At 37.6% G+C, this 13805-nt stretch overlaps 1 protein-coding gene and 1 pseudogene across 5 annotated transcripts in view; one reads left to right on the top strand and one right to left on the bottom strand.

The window, feature by feature from the left end:
• The window catches only part of LOC137093322 (5S ribosomal RNA), a 117-nt pseudogene extending 95 nt beyond the window's left edge, over window positions 1-22 (bottom strand).
• The window catches only part of tenm2a (teneurin transmembrane protein 2a), a 429404-nt gene that overhangs the window by 237608 nt on the left and 177991 nt on the right, over window positions 1-13805 (top strand). The window lies entirely within an intron of this gene.

The following is a 13805-nucleotide window of genomic DNA, read 5'->3' as shown; positions in this document are numbered from 1 at the left end:
ACAGGGTGATATGGCTGCTGGTTGAGTGCTGGTTGGTACAGTGTGCTTGCCATTCTGTATAATACTGTATAGAATGCCAAGGAAAAGTATGCAATGTCATCGCAAAACCAGACATCTAATACTTTGCCTATAAATGCATGCATTCTATATATTCCCTAGGCATTCTATTCAATACTGCTTCTCACACATTGCCGGTAACACACATATGCATACAAATTACTGCTGTGCATGCATGTGTAGTTTGCATCACGTTTATTTGGCATGTGGATTGCACAAACGTAGCGTGGGGCCGCTCTTGGCCTTATGCCACCTGAAGCAGTGTGCTATTAGCATTCCTCGCGCTGACTCCAGATTGGTATTGATCTGCCATCCGCTCTATTCATTGCCAATTCTCTCAGCAGCGCACGCCAATACACCTGCCCCTGCAAACATCCACGTACTGGCACAGTGTATTAACAGGTGTGTCCGTGGATTCATTCACATGCTAAGCCCCCAAACGTACGCCTCGGTCCCATTCAATAAACACCATCCCCCTATAGGAACTCGCTGGATACGAGAGCTTTGTTTTCAGAGTGCTGTTTCCTGTGGATCTCAAATGTGCTCTCTCGCCACCTTACTCTCTTAAACCTGGCAGGTGTGGGCACAGATGGCGCACAGACTTATCGAATATCAACACTCAAAAAATGAAGAAAAATCCTTTAAGTGCTGCGGTGGGGGGAAGGGGACCATTTCTTTTCTTTGCCACGTTCTCCCGGGAGCTGGTGTGTGGGGCTTGCGTCCCGATCCGAGTTTATAGTTTGTCAATGGCAGGGCTTTGAATTTGAATCAGATCAATGGGTAGAAGCAGAGGCCTGAGCCTAGTGACTTTCTCTGGAAGAATTGTCCACATCCCTCCTTTCTTCCTCTGATATTGTGACGGCCCAACACCCTGCTGTCCACATCACGGCCTGTGCACACACCATGTACTCAAGTTCTGCAACATCCACGCAGTCACTGTGTGTGTTGTTACAGTGGTCTCTCTATGAACCCCGTTGGTAAGTGCTGTCAAAGCCATAGGAAGTGCAGTCCAGCTCGCTGAGACATGGATTTGGCCAGAGCTGTTTCTCGCCGGCTCCATGCAGGAGTGCGGCTCTCTGGCTTTGATTTAGAGCGGTCGTGATGGCTGATCTCAGACCTTTGTGTGTGCACGGTTGCTTGACACAATACACCAGCATCTGAACCAGCTTTTTTGAACCAGAGCTATGGAATAGCAAATTCTGAAACCAATGAGCTATACACATTTGACTATATATGTACTTACTTGCTTGCTTAATTATATAGCTTTTAAGGCCATTGTTATAGGCCACTCATTGGTTTTCCCAACTTATTGAGTATATACTGTTTACACTTTATTGCAATGGTCAACTTTAGACATGCTACTTAGTAGCTTGTCAACTACATGTCAACTATTGAACACTCTCATTGGAGGGTTAGACTGTAGTAGACTGTTAGATTAGGGTTAGGTGTTCAGGTTCAGGTTCAGGTTCAGGTAAGTAGAATAAGTCAACACGTTCTTTCAAAATGACTTATAGTTAGTAGAATGTCTTTTGGGGAACATCGAAATAAAATGTTAGCATATTTTAAGTGGACAGTCTGCTAATACTCTAATGAGAGTTAGTTGACATGTAGTTGCAAAGGTACTTATAAGTTAGTTGAATGTCTAAAGTCGACCAATGAAATAGTGTTTCCAATATATGTTATGCTTTGGCTTGGCTAATAAAAGTAACTGCATGCCTTTTCTAAAATAAGTTAGTGTAGTTTATTCTTTATTGCACAGTTGCTGGTAAGACACTACATTCAAAATTGCTCAAATGCTCAATAAGACCCAAAAGCAAGTGGCACACAAAGTAAACATAATTTAATATCATTTAAATATTATTTATGTAGATATGTACCTGTATGATATTACTGGGAGACAAAATATTTGATTAAAAGAAATGATAAACCAAGAATAAATGTATATTCAGTTGTGCTCAATAAGCAACAGCAAACTCATCTTCGGGCCTTCACTGATTAGAGAAACACTCTTTTTATGGTCCAATGAATTACTGATACAGTCCCATACTACTTCTTCCACCACACACATTACTGCATCACATTACGGAAGTAAAATAGGTTGTAAATGCTCTTTTTTGTTGACTTTTGACAAAAATCTTGAGAGCTGGGTGTTTTCCATTCAGAGAGATCAGAGAGTGATTGTTATGGAATGCTAATGAGCCACGCCGTCAGCAGCCGTGCTCTATATTACACAGGAAATCAAACTGTCAGACTGAATCCATTTGATCCAAGGGTCTGGAATTGTACAGATCATGCATGTCTCTGTAATACCATGAGTGTGGTTCATGACCTGCATTTCTACTGGTTCATCACAAGCCATTTACATGCAGAATTGTTTGTGTGTGAGGTTTTATGCGTGTGTGTGTGAGGTCTTGCCGACCGTCTGCTTCTCACATGGTAGACGTGTGTTATCTGTGTGGTGCAAGCATATCACTATCATTTGCATATCCTTCTCCTCCCTCTCTCTCTCTCTCTCTCTCTCTCTCTCTCTCTCTCTCTCTCTCTCTCTCTCTCTCTCTCTCTCTCTCTTTCTTTCGGTGAGGACGTGGGCAGGAGGATTAAGAGTGTAATGCTGTCTAATCCTGCAGGTAGACTCCACGATTTCTCCTGATCACCTCTCCTCCAGCGGGGAGCACAAGACGAGGGGTCGGGGAGGAATGGCCCACTTTTGCTTTAATGACAGCAAAAATGCATGAACTCCACAAGTTTGTGTAAAATCGGATGATCATGTTGTCCAGCATGATTTAAAACTGAACCATAGAGCATCTTGAGCTTCAGTGGAAGCAACATGATCAATGTCACAAACCTGCTAATTTAAATATCAAAGTTTTTGCACAGTGAAAGGCAGCGCCGGAGTTGTATCTTGCTAAATATATTGTATACTGTATTTAAAGTTTTTATTTAACGTTTACATTCAGCGCATGTATTTAACCTATTAGCTGCACTCAAAAAAGGGACTTGTTGAATTTATTTAAAGAAACATCGTCAAGTGGTTCCATGCAACTATATTAAGTGTTTTTTTTTTGTTTGTTTGTTTGTTTTTTTTACAAATAACAATTTTCTTATATGAACTACAAAAATTCAAGTAAAGCTGACAAAAGCATTCTGAGTACATAACAACCATTTGAATTTGTCACCCTGACATAATATGTATATGTTCAGTTTACTTAATAATGTTATGTTAAATTTATAAAAGTTAATGTTAGGGGAAAACATTTTTTATTTTTATTTTTACCTTATTCAACTATTTGCTTCACAAATGTAAGTGGAAAACTATTAAATAACAAGCATATTTTTAGAAACAAAATGCAAAAATAACTCTAATTGGACAAACTAATTTGATTGAGGGCAGGAATTCCATCCCATATTGTCCAATTCGATCCAATTCCACAGCCACTCTTCTGCATAATAATGGTAACCACAAAATCCAATATAACTGAACATTAAACACTAAAACTTTCCCTTTACTGAAAAACACCCTGATCCCTAGATTTACTCTCCTAGTGCAGTCCCTTGCAAAGCATGCTGGGAACCAGATCCACTGCTTAGTTTGTTTGTTTTACTCAGCATTGTTAAGTTGAACAAACAAACACTTATTAAGTAGAGCTGTCAATACTCATTTTTAGTAGAAACAGCTCAGTAAATTTAAGTTCATGTAGTCACAAAAGTTTAAGTAATGTGAACAATAATTATTTGAGCGCAATTACACTGTAAAAAAAATTGTGTTGGTTTTTGTTGGTTTAACTTAAAAAAGTAAGTAACCTGGTTGCCATAAAATGTTGAGTTTATTGAAATTAAAAATTTGAGTTGATACAATGAAGGAAATTTGTTTAATAAATAGAAACTCAAAATATTATTGTATCTGATCCACATAAAAAAAAATGTGATAAATCAAGAAAATAGCACTATTTGGCATGTTTCACTGCGTCATCAGAAATAACGCACAATTGCCCAATATGCTTACAAAGTCTTTTAATAATATTTTAATAAACGTTGTCGAATCTCAAAAAAATTTCATTGTATTAACTCAAAATGTTAATTTCAATGAACTCAAAATTTTAAGGCAACCAGGTAACTTATTTTCTAAATAATTATTTACAGTGTAACAACAGTGAAAGTAAAAAAAAAAAATTGAGTGTAGACTATGGTCCTTGGCTATCTTTCAATGTTAAGCACTAGTCCGTGAAAACATTATTTTAAGAAAGATGCCGCGCTAATGCATTTATACAGAAAATACGAGTGCAGAAATTATAAATCTATTTTTTTTTTATTAATGCATAATGTATTATACAGAACTATAAGTGTAAATAAACAAGTTGTGTATGTGAAATATAGATATAAAACATTAATGGATTATATTAATACAATTAAGATAAGCATATTATAATTTATTTATATTTGAAATCCATATTAAATGCTGACATTTATTTTTTATTTATCATTTATTTATACTTACAGAGGATGCACTGCATGCTGTGTCATTTAAAAAAACCTTTTATTTGTAATTCCTAAATTAATTGCAACGTACTATCCTACACACGCACAAAATGGAAACACGCACTCAGATGCGTTCATAGCATAAAGTAAATGAATGAAGAGGAGGAGGGGTGGTAAATGTGTGGGTGAGTGCGGTACGGAGGCTCGGGGCATTAGCGCTCCGGGCTGACTGTGGCCATCGATCGCAGGCTGGTCTGCTGATGGGGATGAATCATTCTCCCTCTGTCTCATTAAACACAGCCTGGCCTGCCCTCCACATCATTACTCTTCTCCCATCCTCTCCTTCACATTTTCCGTCTCTTACTCTCTCTCTCTCTTTCCTCACACGTACTTCAAGATAAGGCCTTTCCGTGAGTGCACTGTTTACAAGAGGATGGACCTTTAGACCCAGGGTGATGTTGCTGTTTTTTAGCGCCTCTAACAGCACAGCCATGGTCTGACTTGGCCTGATAAAGGTATAAATTCATATTTTCTTTTGGCGCCTTTAAGTCAAAAGGTTAGTGAAGTGCTAGAGTGGTTAGTAAAGCTCAATAAAGTGGACAGTGATTGTTGTCTTTCTCACCTACACAGACACTGATATAAACACACACACACACACACACACACGCGCACACAATTTTTATATTTCTCCCGAGCATCTCAAAGCTGTTTGTTCCATCGTTAGAAATGGGCTGTGAGATGTCCTGCTCTGTAATTTCCATTCCCCTCAGATTTGAGAGGTGATTTCTAAACCCTTGAAGATTCGACACCGCACTCATGTAATCAAGGAGTCATTAGGAGAGAAATTGACCCTCACTTTATATTCATTCCCACCATTTTACACTTGGTGGCCTTCCTTAATTTCTCTCTCGGTCTCTCCTGTCATCTGTCTCTCGTTTTCTGGGCATGCCGTTAAAGGTGTAGTTCACCCTCCAAAAAATGGCATTTAGCTACTTCTTTCTATTTAGCTCTAAAAAAATATATTTTTACATTACAGTGAATCATCAGTTATGTCAAACTGTTGTGGTTCTTTTATATAGTGTGACCTAGTGTGATGGATTTTCATTTACACCTCTAAATACATACACACTTTATAAAAAAAAAAAAAAAAAAGTTTAACTTAAAAAAGTAAGTAATCTGTTTGCCTTAAAATGTTGAGTTTATTGAAATAAAACAATTGAGTTGATACAATGAAGGACATTGGTTTAATAAAAAGAATCTCAAAATATTATTGTATCTGTTTCATGTCATCACAAATAAAACAAAAAAATTCCCAATATGCTTACAAAATCATTTAATAATATTTTAATAAAGGTTGTCAATTCTAAAAAAAAAAAAGTATAGTGTCTATAAACATACATTTGGAAAGAAGTCATGTGTTCAACAAGCCTGCATTTATTTGATCAAAAATACAGTAAAAACATTCATGTTGAGAAATATGATTTCTATTTAAATTTATTTTTTATTTAATTTTTTTTTTTTTTACAATTAACACAATGCCCTCTCATGCTATATTTTAAAATGTAATTTATTCATGTAATGACAAAGTTTAATTTTCTTTGATGAATAGAAAGTTAAAACAAACAGCTTTTATTTGAAATATTAAAAACTTTTATAATGCAACAAAGGAATTCTGTCACTTTTGATCAATTGAATACATCATTGATCCTGAACAAAGACGTATTTATTTGTTCATTATGAACAATAAGTTGCATAGTTCGCATCAAAAGACTTGGGATATGGGAACACTTTTATTGTGTTTATGAAGATTATACTTTTTTGTCATTTTTTTAGAGCTCCAGCATCCTTTCGCTTTCATTTAATGTTTAAGAGCATGCTGATGTACCTCAGAGTTGATCTGACATGATGCTGAATATATCCTTGTGATCAAAGTCCTGTTATGTGATCCAGATTTAACTTTCACCTAAATACCTTTTTAAAAACCTAAGGATAAAATTATATAAGTATGACCTCAATAGCACAGCGGACCGAGGATGAGATGCAGAAACTAGGCAACACATCTACGTTGTCAGAGAATAAGCAGTGAAAATTGTGTTCCTATAGTACAAAGCATGACCCATTAACAACATCGCTGCGCTAAAGCTGAATTTGCTCGTCTTTCTTCCTTTGAACTCATTCAGTTTTCTAGAAGCCTATTAAAACATTCAACCTGCACAATGAATCTTTGACAAACTAATAACCTGTATCGCCCTTGCCATCGAAATCCACTGGCATGTTTAATTCCCTGAAAAATGGCATGTTAGCGAGAAAGTGTGGTTGACAAATACAGGCCTTCGGGTTTTCTTATGGACTGCTATGTTTCCATGCCAACTGACTACGATTCTGATTCGTGTGATTGTTACCAGGCCCTAATAGGTCATGTACCATGTTATTATGGAGGAACTGTGGTGAGTTGAGAAAAGATGAAGCGGCATGAAGGTTTGTATCTATTTTTGGAACCATATCTCCTTCCTGCCGTCTCTAGGGAGTGGCTGATAGAATCAATGCTATCTCTGATTAGATCCAAGTAAAGAAACAGTTTATCTGAGACACACATTACTACTCCATGGCTAATATTGAGATCTTGACCCGTCATATCAACAGGGAGCTCCATGATTTAAAGGAATTTTACAGCGAATATTGTTTGTGGATGAGTGTTAGGCCATGATGAAGAGCTCCTAATGGCTGACGGATATATTGATGGGCTGTGCAGTGTGTAAACTAGTGTAATTGGCAGGCTATCGCTGCATAATAGTGCTGTTTCTCCTCTCTTCCTAACAGAGAGAATGCTAATGCCCCAAGCTTCTCTACCGCACACACCTGCTCACTCTCCTGTCCTATTTCTCAGCTTGTGACAGCAGCAGAATACATGATAGTGTGTCTCAGACCGCAGGTTTAGCACTCCCATACCTTTTGCCTGGAGCATGGTTTTCGGGACTCGTAGATATATGCCACAAGAACCTCAAACAAGAGCAACTGTCAGCATGTAAGCCTCATTTTACCTCTTCTTGGACTTACGCTGTGCAAGGCTGTGATAACGCATTAGAGCCATGTCATGTTGCTACTGATCAGCAGTACAACAGACGTTTCTCGCAATACCGAACTCTCTACAGTCATTAGGAAGTCCGTTTGAAGATGGTGCTCAATGGCCCCATGGGAATAGACTGCTCTCTCTGATATTACACCTATGGAAAGTGTTTTTGATCTTCAAAAGGTACACCGGGGTTTTTATCAGATGCCGTCAAAGATTTTATTTCTTTCAAATGTGCCAGAAATCCAGCAAATCAGTGTCCTACGATCTTTGTGCAAATGTTGTAATTAGTCATATTTTTTTTTAGTTCATTTGAGCAGTATGGGAGAAAGAGATTTTGTCTGGTTAATTACAGCGCCCAAAACGCTTTCGGTCTGGCTGATGAGAAGAGGATGGGGTGTGGAGAGTGTGTCATTAAATCTCAGGGAAAGGAGTTCAGCTTCGGTATGAACTACTCTTTATGAATGTCTGGCCGGAGATTCCTGAAGAACATGTATGGTACTTAACCACATAAAATGACCAAAATATAATCTAAGTGGATGCTAAGGTGTCTTAAGTTGGTGTTTAGCGTTGCTATGCAGTTGCTTGGGTGTTAAGGGCTTAGGTCACCCAAAAATGGAAAAAAAGTAATTCCTTCATTACTCCCCCTCATGTCAATCCAAACTAAATTAAGATATTTCAAATCAAATATGAGAGATTTCTGTCCCCCAATTGACAGTTCACGTAACAACCACTTTGTCACATTAAAAAGTCCATAAAGAGATCATAAAACGAATCCATATGAATTTAAAGGCCCACTGACGTGCCTTGAAACGTACAGCATTATTCAGTGTGTTGACGTCATTTCCCCTCTCCAGCTGTTTACAGCTTTTTTGAAACAGCCAATAGTGTTTCATTAATAGCACATTTTGACTAGAGCCTTTCTGTTTGGTAAAGTCAGTTTCCTCCTAATCTCTAACCGTTTATCATCATAAACTCCTCATATCGCTTTGAAATGCAACATTCTGTGAAGAATTGAAATGAGTCCGATATGGTTTGTTGTCTCCACCGACTTGCACATATGATCTGCGCTGCGGATTCCATTTACCAGATCTGATGTGTGCGTTGATTCATATTTATTATGTTGTCTCGCTATCACTAGACCAAGATCAATTTAAGATTGAACATTGGTCTGAAGAGTCTGCTCTGTATTTTCTACTGCACAAGAGGCGTGATCAACTGGCAATTTTCGAGTAACTCTGTAAGCAATTGGATAGTCCTTCAACCAATCAGACGAAGAGAGGTGTGATCAACGGGCAACGGCCCATCGCTTCTCTATCTGCCATTGTGTTAAACCCACCAATAGCGCACCAGAAAAGTGGTTCCCACAAAAGTGTAACAGAAGCAGTAGAAATGAATGTACAGGTCACCGGCAGATCAGGCTGGGTTTATATGATGAAAATAAATATTTTCATCATATAAAGTTATCGTGTCGCTTCAGACAATTTTGGACTAAATTGCTCAATATCAACAATATGACTTAGTGTGCTGAGGAAATAAATAAAAAAGTGCATCAGGAAGATTTATGTATGTAGCAGTTGTATGTACTGTATTTACAGTTTTTTTCACTGTACATACAAGGAAGTTTTTGTTTCAGTAGGTGCGTTTACATGGAGTGCTGTAATCTGTTTAAAAGTCCAATCCGAATGAAAATGCTTCATTTAAACACCTCAATTGGAATAAAAATGCCCAAACCGAAATTGCAATCGGTCTGAGAAGGGTGGAGTCATGGTATAAATTTCCATGAACCGATCAAACGAAATATTCCACCATGTAAACGCCCTGATCCGTTTACTTTGTACGTCCTTCTGTGACGTAATCAGACCGTAATATACCCATAGACAGTAATAGACAGTAATGTATAAAATATATACGGCGTAAAAGTAATATTAGTAATACGGTAATACACACAAAAAAAATCTGGGTTAAAAACAACCCAAGTTGGGTTGAAAATGGACAAACCCAGAAATTGGGTTGTTTGAACCAAGTAAATGGACCCATTCAAACAAATCCAATTTGTGGTGTTAACCCATAACAGTTTTGAGTTAGGGGTTAACAGTGGGTTTGTCCATTTTCAACCCAACATGGGTTGTTTTTAACCCAGCATTTTTTAGAGTGTAGTAATATGATGTACGCGCCACACTAACACCAGGCTTGTTAACAAGAAATGAAAGTTAATTTTTCTGAGGTGTTAAACTCGTGGATGCTTTGCATTTGGTACTTTTATCAACACTTCCATCAAACCTTTTTTTTTTCTTCTTCTTTTCTATAAGTAAATTTTCTAATCAATTTGGTGAGTATCCTAAATCTAAATATGAAAAAGTAATAGAGATGCTTTATCTCTAATCTGTACACTTCTTAAAATTTAAATTTGGCTAGATTGATGATCAGAGTATATATCATCTCAGTTTACATATTCAAATAACAGCCAAGGAATGCCAAAAGTCATATTATAGTCATATTATACAGCAGGATTTGTCAGTCAGACCCAAATGAGATTAGGTTATTGCACTTTATTTACCACACAGAAGGAGATATGTTGCTACCTCAATTTAACTACTAACCAAAGGTGTAAAGTTTGTTGAGTTATTTCTTTCTCCCCTCTCGGCTCTCAAGGTGCTCTCTTTGCTCTTGAAACAATTACACGGCGGTGAAGGCGAGATCAACGTGAAAGCAGGTGTAATTTGAATTCTCTTTGCAGACGGAGAGACAGGAAATGAAAGTGACAGGATCACAAGACACTGCTGCTTTGTTACAGATCTCAATTAGAGCCGATTGCAATGGGAGAATTTTAAGAATTGATCTCGAATGCGCACAACAACGCTTTCTTAAAGAATCAGGCCAGCAGCTGGAAAGTAATTTGGATGTGCTGGAATCCGGCTATTTGAAGCGTAAATTCTATTTCCTCTGTTTCTCAAACAATGAAATGATCAAGATGTGGGTAACATTCTGAAGGGAAAAAGTGTTCAATGTTCTTTTAGCTCTTAAATAAATGTTGAAGTCAATAAGTGCGCAAATATGTAAAGTCCAAGGCAGCGGTATCAAAGGCTGAGTTGTTGTTATTGTTGATTGTGGTTTTTCAGCTCTTGACGAGAGCCTCATTTGAAAGTGTTTGCCTCCTCTCCATCTGGGTCAGCTGAAAGCAGGAGTAAGCTAGACAAACAGGACATCACAGGCAGGGTGAAAATAGATTATTGATCTGAGGCCAAGACTAAACTGTTCTGACAGCAACTCTCCTGTTTGTTTTACCACAGCCACTTCTGATGGTCCACTTGCACCACAGAAAGCTCAACCCACCCCTAATAGATGAGCTCCTCTGAAGTTGAAAGGTGGTTGGTTGGGTACCGGCCCATCAAAATGTGATGTGGTAGTGCTGCTGGGTCAGGTACCAAGCCAGTTTGAGCTAAACATCTCAAAAGAGCTGGAACCACAGTCTGGTCAGCACTGGAGTGAAAGAATTAAGATACTTCAATTTGATTCAGATGCTAGAAAATCGTACTCAAGATTAATTTTGTAGTCATTTTGTTAGTCTGTGAATCAAAATGGATCTGAATGTGGGTAACATTGCAGGTGCACTTAGACCATGTCCAGGTCCCCTTTTGCTTGTTTAAAGGGTTAGTTCACCCAAAAATGAAATTGATGTCATTAATGACTCATCCTAATGTCATTCCACACCCGTAAGACCTCCGTTCATCTTTGGAACACAGTTTAAGATATTTTATATTTAGTCAGATAGAAATGTATTTTACATCGGAAATGTATTTCCGACACTTCAAAAAAATTTAAGAAACCAACTGATGTCACATAATGGACTGCATTGATGATGTTTTTATTACCTTTTTGGAAAGGGACAGTATACCGTACATTTTTAATGGAGGGACAGAAAGCTCTCGGACTAAATATAAAATATCTTAAACTGTGTTTTGAAGATGAACGGAGGTCTTGCGGATGTGAAACGACATTAGGGTGAGTCATTAATGACATAAATTTCATTTTTGGGTGAACTAACCCTTTAACGATGAAAAAGCTGTCAGCGTGCCAGGTGCATGGTCCAAAAGGGTTTTGGACCATGGTATGATTGGAGTATGATGGAGTATTACAAATATTGTAATTGATAATCAGATAAACAATGAGGTGCCTAAAATCTGTAAATATGAGGTTTTTTTTTTTTTTTTTATAAAAATTCTTCAGCATGTTTTTGTTTTTGTTTTCTTCATCCTTCAGCATCTTTTTTAGCACTATATATCCCAAGTTGTTTGCACTTTTTTTCTTTTAATGAGTCATGAATGTGTTTTGGGCATAACGTGCAATAAACCAATCAGAGTCTCATCTCCCATTCCCTTTAAAAGCCAGTTGCACTTGCACTACTGCGAATTTGTTATTTACATGGCGGAGTTTGCAAACGGAAAGACTGAATGCTTCTCCAGAGAGGAATCCTTTTATTTTAATATTTAAAACCGTTTATGTGTTGCTGTGCATCCCTGTGTGTAATAAGCAGAATTTACGCTGGTTGTGCAGCCGCCTATAGGTGCATATTACTAATGCGCTCATTAAATAACTAAACAAAGACTGCACTATTGACTTTACTTTCAGTTTCTCAAAATAACAATGGTTCAACAATGCGAATGAACACACCTCATTTTCAGACCCATGGGCAAAAAGATGCCGCATTTAAAAAAATAAAAAAAACCTGAAATGAACTGTGAAAATAATAACTGTGTCGTGCTGAAACTCACGTCGTGTATGATAGGGCCCAAAGATATCTACCTCCAGTGAAAACTTTTCTACTTCTAGTGAAATGGGCAACAGGTATGTTTTAAAGCTGAGTAGATGTTTTGGAAAGTCTCATCATTATTCTTTGCCGAGGGAGGACTGCAGGTTTACACATCAGCTCGTCCACCGTTGGGGAATATTGGTGGTAATTAGAACGACGGACTGGAGGAAAGAGATCTGTAGCCTCGTGGATAATCAGTACGGCTGGTGTGGGGATAGATAGATCCAGCAGCAGGTCTTCACCAACTCTAGCGCTAATGAGAACGCCAAGGAGACTGGTAGATCAAGGCTGACTTTCTTCCCGTCATCGTTAGACTAGTTAGTGGTGGAGAAGGAAATCCTGGAGATGAAATTCTTGCGGTGTTTTAGCGCTGGCACGCTCACTGAATACATGCTGGAAACAAGCGATAGGAGAAGGAACCATCACGTAGGGACGGAACGCTGTTCCTTGACAGCATAATGGTGCTGAAGGGATGTTTAGTCCTAGCACATTCAGGGAGTGTGAGAGCTGTGCGTGTGTCAGGGAGTGGAATTGACAGCGGACACTTCGACATGCTTTTTACACTCTGCCTCCAAGCAGCTGAAAACCTAAATCACGGCGAATGCTCATGCCTGAATTTGTATCGCACATGAAATGTTGATGCTATTTATTTACCGCATAGCTTGTTCTTGGCTGATGTTGTATTAAAAATTTAATCAGAGGCTTTTAAAATCCATGTATTTTATGATTTGCCTGTCATTCGGTCTGAATGCATGCGGATGAATACTAGATTTTATTTCCTCATGACCCAGCTTTAAAGAGGGGTTATCAGGACTTAAACACAGTTTTCACTTGTAAATTTTAATAACAATATTTATCACTCTCAGAGCAGCGTGCTATCACTTTTTTAATTAATGCTGGAAGAAAGAATAATCAAATACTACAGTGCTCATACCGGTGTTAATCAATGGATTAATTACACAAACTTATCTCAAAGTCAAACAGCTTGGAAGAAAGAGATTTCATTGGCAGAGAGCAGCCTGGCTTCTCTTATGATGTCATTTTGTGCTTTTTTTAAATCATTATTATTATTATTTTTTTAAATGAAATTATTATTTTATTTAGCAAGAGCACATTAAATGGATCAGAAGTGCCATTAAATACATTAAATGTGACATTGAAGACTTCTAATGAATTGACCTTACTGTTCAACAAAGAATGCTGAAAAAAAGGTTACACTTTATTAGAAGGTGAAAAAGTTACATTGTACTACATTAAATAAGTATTTTTTATTTATTTATTAATATTAATTAACTAAACACGGTTAGGGTTTGGTTAGGGATTAGTTACTTGTACAGTAATAATGCATAATTTACTGTTATCACTATAGTAAGTACATGTAGTGACATG

Source organism: Pseudorasbora parva, chromosome 11 (genome assembly GCF_024679245.1).
Source record: "Pseudorasbora parva isolate DD20220531a chromosome 11, ASM2467924v1, whole genome shotgun sequence".
In the NCBI taxonomy this organism is placed as follows: Eukaryota; Metazoa; Chordata; class Actinopteri; order Cypriniformes; family Gobionidae; genus Pseudorasbora; species Pseudorasbora parva.
The sequence above is the reverse complement of the archived record's forward strand: the minus strand, read 5'-3'. Positions and strand labels throughout refer to the sequence as shown.